Raw genomic sequence first — 7,120 nt, 5'->3', positions numbered from 1 at the left:
CCTAATGGTGAGGAAGTACTAAAAGAATGGTACAACAGATATGGTAAGGGAAAAATTAGAGTGTCTTTGGGCAAATTGCTTACTTTTTGGAAAGCTTCTAAAAACTTGAAGTTAGAAATCATGGTATAACTGAAGACAGGACAGTCATTTCATGAATTTAACTTATGCAGTCCATCATGTTAGCCTTAATTGGACAAAATATCCCCTCAATAACTTCTCACTTTCCAATGCACTTGATGTTGAATAGATCTATTACGAGAATCTTTCAGAACTGGTACAGTAACGTGAATCACTCAAAATCAGGAGTGGGTCAAATTGCCAATTCAACAGTAGTGTCATGTCTTACTTACTTATCAGTGATAATTAATGTATACAGCAAAAATGAGAAAAGATTTAAATGTCCATTAACTGATGAATGGATTAACAGAATGGTATAGCCATACAATGGAATACCTCTCAGCAATAAAAAGGAATGAACTACTGTAATGAACCACTACCATAAAACACAGAACCACGTGATTAAACCTCAAAAACATTATACTAAGAGACAGAAGCCACACCTAAAAGACCACATATTCTATCATTCTATTTATATGAAATATCTAGAAAAAGCCAAACTATAGAGACAAAAAGTAGATCTGTGGTTGCTTGGGGGCTGGGGTAGGAAAGGGAATTGACTGCACATGGGCAGAAGGGAACTTTGTGGGGTGTTGGAAGTGTTCTACAACTGAACTGTGATGATGGTTGGATAATTGTATAAATTTACTGAAACTCATCGAATGGTGCCGTGGGTACAATTTGTGCTACATAAGTTATATCTATAAAGATGTTACAGAAATTATAGGTGCTTCAAAACTCCTCCCTACTTTGCCAGTACAGGTGAAAATTTCCCTCACACTTCTCAGTTGTGGCTTTATTTATTGGGAAAGGGTCTGGATTTCTCTTAGACTGTTACATAACCTGGTCATTTACCCCTTTTCCAAGAATGTTGAAGAACACCGGAGTTGGTCTGTCGGCCTGTTGGTCAGCTTTGTGGGCCAACAGGCAAACAAAGTCTTGCTGGTCATTTGCCTACTCACACAGCAGTGAGGATGCCAGCAAGTAAGGAAGTGGAGCCCTTTCTATATTGTTGTATTCTTCAGCAGACAGGATGTACGGTCCTTTCCATGCTGCCAAAATCAGCAGCAAAAATAAAAACACTAGCCCAGTATAATAAGTTTGTGGACTTTTGCCCTCCAAATAAGTCATTTCACTTTGAATGCATAAAAGCACTTAAAATATTTTCAAGCTTGCAACCTAAAATCATGCAGCTATTCAAAGCTAACTGTCAAGACAGACGGCACTTTCAGGCAACAATTGCCATTTTCCTCTTCATGTTCACACAATGAAGGAATGTGTCTTATACATCTCCCACACTCTTCTGTTCCCCTTCCAAAGAATGCTAAATGCATAACAGTCCTGGATAAATACTTGTTGATTTGATTGATTCTTTGTCTACCCCAGTGACAGTGGCCAGATTAGAATTGATGGGATGATTGCACAAGTCTGGAGTGGAACACAATGTAAACTGTGGTCTTGGTAATTTGATTAACGATGATGTGCTTTGCAATAATTACTTTCAAATCTGAAACCTCCAGCACCCCTCAAATCAAAGCCACAAAAAGAAAAAAAAGAAACTTAAAGGTGTTCTAAGTCTCACCAATTCATGCCAAAACTACAAACCAAATCCAAGTAGGTAAAAGTATAAATGTAACTTAAAATTCTGTGAAAATCAATTTCAGTTTTGCTAATGTTTAAAACAGGCAAGAGCTCTATTCAGCTTTTTTGTTGGTGAAAAAAAAATGGCACACAGTTTGCAAGTAGTTTGTATTCCAAACTTAAAAAAGCCAAGGTATACATGGCTAAGTCCTTTTGGCAAAACACACAAAATACAAATGAAAATGAACAATAAATCGCAACTTGATATTAAACTGGGAATTCCGTTTGTGCTATCTTTTTTTTTTAAACTTTTCTGAGTATTTCCTTTTAAAATCCACCCCTGGCCACCCCATACACACGTGTTAGAATAAGGAAGAGTAGATATGGATGGCACCAGTCCAGCCCAGTCAGCGGCTGAGGGCAAGCGTGATTCCTGGGTTCTCTCCACGGATATCTTCCGTGATGAAGCAAGCAGTAAATAACCCTCCGTCCCTCGAAGTGAAGACAGCCTGTGGGGAAGCACTGGCTCCACTGACGGCTTCAGGCCACTCTCTGGAGATGATCAAGGTGTGCTACAAGGAGAAGAAAGAGCCACCCACTTGGCACGGTCAACCCTCCCCTGCCCCAAATTGCCAAAAGTCAGGCCCAGGGTTCCTTACCCTCAACCTAAATAATGAAGAGAGAGCTGGAAATGGCACATCTTGCCACACAGCTGTTGTTTGTTTTTATTGTTTTCATACAGTATTTACTGAAAGTCTGCTGTATGCCCAAACCATGAGTAACTCACTGAACTTGAAACTTACTTCCTTTATGAGAGCATTCACCTTTTCCTTAAGGAGCAGGATTGAACATTTTCTTCTTTGTAGCCTTGGCTCCAGCTCAGGGCCTGGCCACTAGTGTGCATTCAATTAATGCTGGTTGACTGGATGGATGGAGGGTAGTAGACAGGGAGGGAGGGAAGGACTGATTGGTCAATAAGTTTCCCTATTCTCAAGCTCAGATGTCAAGGTGCCCTGGCATTTCGGTTGTTATATAAACGCAGTGTTATCATTAAGTTCCTGACATCCATCTGCTAGGGTGATAAGCTTGGTAGGAACACACTGAGAGAGAGTTCCTTGCTTCACTGGTGCCACATGTGGAAAGCTCTTTGCCAAACACACTATTAAATGCCTCTTCCTGTTATCTTGTTCCATTTATAGACTCTGGCTCCAGAGTGTAAGATTTTATTTTTGAATTAAAGCGTGATAAGAGACCTTTCAGTTCCCTGAGTTTCTTCTCTGTCTGTAGGTCTGAAGTTCTTGGCTGGGGTCCCAACAGCTGCCTGGAGCTACCTAATGCTTCTGCTAACCAAACCTCCTTAGCCTCCAAACCGCAGGATGCCATATGCTTCCTGGTGCGTTCTTCTGACCAGGCGACGTACATCTAGGTATTATGCACACTTATCTTTGATGCCCCACTGCCTAAAGAACTCACAAGCAGATTTTTAGCGAGTGAGTTAGTTTTAATTCCTCATGGCGAATGCTTCTCAGGGGTGTTTTGTTCTTAATGATAAAGGGATTGGCTTTGGTTGAACTGAAAAATGGTGGCTGTATGGTTTGGCAGCATATTAAATATGATATGTAATCACTGATTGAAAGACATCTCTTAGAGACACTGTCCTTCTAACACAAAATTTTATGATAATAAATAATCACCACTATTTATTAGGCTCTCTAATGCCCCACCCAAAATGCCAGGCACTGTGTAGGGTTCACACATTCCTCATTCTAGTCCTGGGAAGTAAGGAAGGTTATTTCCATTCTGGCCAATGAAATAATTGAAGCTCAGAAATTGTACTTTCCAGGACATGTAACTAGGAAGCGGAGAGTCAAACTTAAACCCAGGTCCAGCCTGTGTTCTTTTCACTCCATCACACAGGTTAGACTGTTCGAAGACAAACAGTTTACTTGCTTATTTCTTTCACTTAGTCCACAGGACGTCGTGGTACAGTTCCTGCACTAAAAGCCACGCCCACAGTGATTGTGGTTTAAATTAAAAAAAAACCAAACACACACACACACAAGATCAGTGTAGATTTTCTTTGTCTTCAGTAACCCGGTAACCTCCAAAAAAGCCACCCTTAATCTTCCAGTTTCAAGTTCCACAAAGAGATGATGCACGTTCACACATACTCAGATGCGACTGGGCAGAGCTGACCGCCTCGAGTGTAATGAGGCTCGCCCCAAGTTGTGACGAGACCACAGGATGATACGGCACAAGGCTGCAGGGCAGTGGGACAGGACGTCCCCACACTTGTTTGCTCGTATTTGAGTGCCATCACTGCATCTCTGCTTGCTTTTCACTCTGTGTCATTTTCCACAGTGGCATGAGGAGGAGACTGCCAGCCGGCTGGAGGCCACAGTGAATCTGAAAGGTCAAGGAGCCTGCTTTGCCTGATATCCACTGTCCCTCTCCACTCCATGACAGACCGCCTCGTGGCAGCTTGGGCAGCCAGGGACCCTGCAAGTAACACGTCTCTTCTCAGTCCTGGGTCTGCTGTGGTGAAGTCGAGGCGCTAACAGGACTTTGGGGCTCAGTTGCGGGCCAGCATTTCCTGTGTTGCATTTCATGGCCCAATAACCACAGGGCTTGTGGTTTAAGCTCATCTCTGAGCACCCAAGGCCGAGGCAGCCTGCCCAAGGCTGAGAACAAAAGAGTTGCAGGTGCCCAGCTGGTCTGGCCACCCTGGGCAGCCAGCTCTACCCCAGGCCACTACCCGTGCCTCCTCCCCGCTCTCCCAACCCACACACGTGTGCCCCGTCCATCTCCCTCCCGGCTCTGCCACCTCAGCCTGTGCTCCCTTAGCCCCTCATTTCCTTCAGTCATTAAGAAATTTTAATCTTAAAATGTAACAAGCAATTTATTCCTTAATGAATTGCTCCTTCTCCCCCTCACCCTTGAGCTGAGGCAATTTCCTCATTCTCCTTGACTTGAGAGTTTACTCTGTTTTTTTATTTTAATTAACTTTATGTATCAAAATATTAAAAAGTTAAAAAAAAATTCCAGGTAAAACAAAACAAAGGAACAGGAGAAACCAATATCTTGAAAAACTTTATTGCTTCCAATATGCTCTTACCACATGACAAGGTTATCTTAGTGATATGGGAATGTTCAGGAATGCCTATGGTTTGTTAATTTTTTTTTTTTGTGGTATGTGAGTTTACTCTTGACGAGGATTAGAGGTTGTGTGTGTGTGTGTGTGTGTGTGCGCGCGCGCGTGTGCGTTTATTAAAAAAGTTTATGGGTTTACAGAACAATCATGCATAAAATACAGGATTCCCATATACCACCCTATTATTAACACCTTGCATTGGTGTGGTATATTTGTTACAATTGATGAAAGCACATTTTTATAATTATAATATTAACTATCGTCCATGGTTTAACTTAGGGTTCACTGTTTGTGCTGTGTAGTTCCATGGATTCTTGCATTTTTATTTTTAATCTAGTAACACATACAACCTGAAATTTCTCCTTTCAAACACGTTCAGTGTTGTTAATTACATTCATAAGGTTGTGCTACCATCACCACCATCCACTACCAAAACTTTTCCACCACCCCAAACAGAAACTCTGCATATTTTAAGTCTTAACTCTCTAGAGGTTATTTTTAACCTGAACCACTCACAAGGAAATGTTGCAATAATTTCTTTGAGTTGACTGAATGGGTCCTCTTTTTGGTCTTTGAATTAATATGATCCTGAACTTTAAAGTTTTTTTCTGGCCTACGTGAATAATTTCATAAACACAGAATAAAGTCTGCATCTTCCAATTTAAAGGGTTTGCTAGTAGTGATGTTTCCATAAATACCGGCATTTTCATCAGATACTGACCCCAATGTTGAAAATCAGAATGATTTTAATTCATCATGCACTCCCCCAAGGATCTCTTGGATCCCAAAAGATCTCCTGTACCCTCATTATCCCTTGTATGAAAACTTCTCCATTATTGGAAGAAAGATGGTTAACTCTGCTATCTGGGGCTATTTTGATTGACCATCAATTTGTCTGCCTCCCCCCAATCTCTTGTCTAGGCTTTCTATGTAGCACATATAAATTTCTTAATCCATCATTACATTTTAACTATCATGCATTTAACGTTTAAGTCCATATGTCTACATGGTGGTTTCTTCATCAGATATTTGTTTTAGAGGACTTTCCTGTGCATAGTACAATGTTCAAGCAGCATCTCTGGTCTCTACCCGTCCCTGGCCAGTAGCATCCCCCCACCCCCCAACCACCCACAATTGACAACCAAAACTGTCTTCATATATTGCCACATACCCAACAGTGGGGTGAAACTTTCCCCGGTTGAGAGCCACTGTTTCAAAGGCCAAGTTTTAAAGGAGCTGTTTTTTTTTTAATTCAGTTTTATTGAGATGTATTCACATACCGTACAATCATCCACAGTGTACAATCAGCTGTTCACAGTAGCATCATATAGTTATGCATTCATCACCCCAATCTATTTTTGAACATTTTCCTTACATCAGAAAGAATCAGAATAAGAATAAAAAATAAAAGTAAAATAGAACACCCAAATCATCCCCCCTATCCCATCCTATTTTTCATTTAGTTTTTGTCCCCATTTTTCTACTCATCCATCCATACACTGGATAAAGGGAGTGTGATCCATGAGGTTTTCACAATCACAATTTTACCCCTTGTAAGCTACATTGTTACACACTCATCTTCAAGAGTCAAGGCTACTGGACAGGAGTTTGATGGTTTCAGGTATCTACTTCTAGCTATTCCAGTACATTAAAACCTAAAGAGGGTCATCTATATGCATAAGAATGTCCACCAGAGTGACCTCTCAACTCCATTTGAAATCTCTCAGCCACTGAAGCTTCACCTAATTTCATCTCACATCCCCCTTTTGGTCAAGAAGATGTTCTCAATCCCATGATGCTGGGTTCAGGCTCACCCTCGGGAGTCATATCCTGCATTGCCAGGGAGATTTACACCCCTATGTAGGGGGAAGGGCAGTGAGTTCACCTGCCAAGTTGGCTTAACTAGAGAGAGAGAGGGCCACATCTGAGCAACAAGGAGGTACTCAGGGGGAGACTCAGGCACAAATTACAAGCAGGTTTAGCCTCTCCTTTGCAGTAACGAGCTTCATAGGGGCAAGTCCCGTGATAGAGGGCTCAGCACACCAAGTTGTCAGTCCTCAATGCTTGTGAGAACATCAGCCACAGCCCAGGTAGGGAAGCCCAACACTTGCACATTTTCCCCCAGCTCCTCAGGGGGGCCCTGCATATATATATTTTATTCTAAAGGAGCTGTTTTAAAGGACAAGTTTCTCTTGGACAGGAACTAAGCTGATTTGCACAAACTTGAGCACAACAGGAAGGTGCTTAGAGAAGACTGTTTAACAATGATCA

Source organism: Choloepus didactylus, chromosome 15, assembly GCF_015220235.1.
Source record: "Choloepus didactylus isolate mChoDid1 chromosome 15, mChoDid1.pri, whole genome shotgun sequence".
Taxonomy (NCBI): domain Eukaryota; kingdom Metazoa; phylum Chordata; class Mammalia; order Pilosa; family Megalonychidae; genus Choloepus; species Choloepus didactylus.
The sequence above is the reverse complement of the archived record's forward strand: the minus strand, read 5'-3'. Positions refer to the sequence as shown.